Consider the following 2,357-nt stretch of genomic DNA (forward strand, 5'->3'; position numbering starts at 1 on the left):
CATAATTAATAAAGATATCTTTATAGTGAAATAGGCTAATATTTTATCTTTTATATTAGATACTACTTTAGCTACTATCTAACTAGTAGTATAATTTATACCTATACTAATCTATTAATTACTATTAGAAGTTATTAAAAGATATTTAGTAAGATTAATTCCTTATTATTTAAATAAATATCTTTTTATACTAAATACTATATAGCTTTATATTTAAGATTTAGTTTTAAAGATTTTATAATTTGATAATTTAGATAGTTCTTAGTAATATCTTAAATATCTTTTTATATTATTAGCTACTAGATATAGGTATAAATTACTCTAAGTAAAGCTAGATAACTAAGATAACTAAACTAGTTATAGAGTTAGGATATAAAGTCTTTCTAAAACAGAATATTAAGGTATAGAGATAAGGATTACCCTATCTTAAAAAATATTTATTATATTTCTATTAGTATAGTTATTAGACTAAAATATATTATTATTAGATATAACTACTATAGATAAAAAGCTTAAATGTTATATTAGAATTAAAGTTCTTTATCTTATTAGATCTTAATACTTATATTAATTTAACTAAATAATTATAGTTAAATATTTCTTTCTATTTAATAATTATCTAGTCTTTATAAGATAGAAAAATTAATTACTTAATAGAAGACTATCTAAAGAGAAGGCTAGGAATTTCTCTACTAAGTAAACTCTACTTAATAATATTATTAATAAAGAGTAAGAAACCTTCTATAGTATCTAGGACTATTTAAAGAATAGAATAATATTTATATATTAAAACTCTAATTTATTATTATATATTAATATTAATTTATTATTTAAGGCTATATAAGACTATACTAAAGAATTATTATTAGAAGCTATACTACTAATTATATTTTTTATTTATACTTTAATTATATTTAAGAAGAACTACTAACCTATTAAGTTAGAGATTTCTAGTCTTATATAGCTATTATATAAGATTTAATATATAATTAAGTCTAGTAAAGCTTTCTGTATTTATATAGATTATAGCTATTATAGATATTATTAAATAGATAAGGATAATAATATCCTTAATAGATAAGTTAAATTCATAGCTAGTATAAGCTTTATAATACTACTAACTATTTCTAAATATAATATCATTTTATAAACTAGGTAAGAAATATATTATTCTAAAAAATATACTATCTTAATTACCCCTTTTTATAAGAGATAATCCTAACCTAACTATACTTAATATAGATGTCTCCTTTAGATATCTTATTTAGCTATACTTTCTATAGTAGAGAATTATAACTATATTAAAGATAGTTATTTATTTAGTACTATTAGAAGAATTTAAATAAAGTATTATTAATAAATATTTAAACAACTAGAGATAGTATAGTCTAAGATACTATAAATATTCTAAAAAAATATAATCTCTTATAAATTAGTTATCCTTCTATTAAATATCTATGCTATTATACTCTTGCTTTATAGTTATATAATATTTACTTTATAATTATCTTTACCTTATTAGTTAGTTATAGAAGAATAATAATTTTCTTCCCTAAAATATAGCATTAGCTACTATAGCTATACTAAATAGTAGTATATCCTAGGTATCTAGGAATTAATTAGAGATAAGCTAATTAGTTAATCTTATTATTTATTTTATTTATTTTATAATATTAAATAATAAGTAGTATAGTAGAGAACTTCTCTATATCTATTAAATAATTCTATTATTATTAATTAGATCTATATTAAGGTATTACACTATCTTCCCTTTTAGAAAGGAAACTAATATATAATCTTAAGTCTAATAGTTAAGTTACTATATTGGGATATTCATCACAGTAAGGAAGAAGCCTTTGAATCATGCAAGGTAGGGGGTAGGCTAGCAGCCACCCTATACATACCTTATTAATATTAAGGGGTTCTTATCTCTTTATATTTTAACCTAAACTATAAAGAATGAAGAGGTCTAACTACTAGATATATAATTAATAATAACTACTAGATATCATTACAATCTTGTAGATATTATCTAACTTATATATATACTTATTAATATCACATCCTCCCCTGCCTAGATTAAACTTTATCTATAGAGTTCTTAGTCAGCAGCTATATATAGACTTAGTTAGCACCTATAGTATATCCTAGATTTAATTATTATTAAGATATATTATATTACCTAATCTAGTATTTAGATATTATTATTTCTTTATTAATAATCTAGGGAATTAACTAAATTATTCTTTATACTCTTATTTTAAAATTAGAGTAGTAGTAGCTTAGTATATTTATTATCTAATATATAAGAAGTATAATTAGATTAATTTTACTTAATAAGGTTAATAAATAAGTTA

The sequence above is a fragment of the Aspergillus pseudoviridinutans genome, assembly GCF_018340605.1.
Source record: "Aspergillus pseudoviridinutans IFM 55266 DNA, scaffold_4, whole genome shotgun sequence".
In the NCBI taxonomy this organism is placed as follows: Eukaryota; Fungi; Ascomycota; class Eurotiomycetes; order Eurotiales; family Aspergillaceae; genus Aspergillus; species Aspergillus pseudoviridinutans.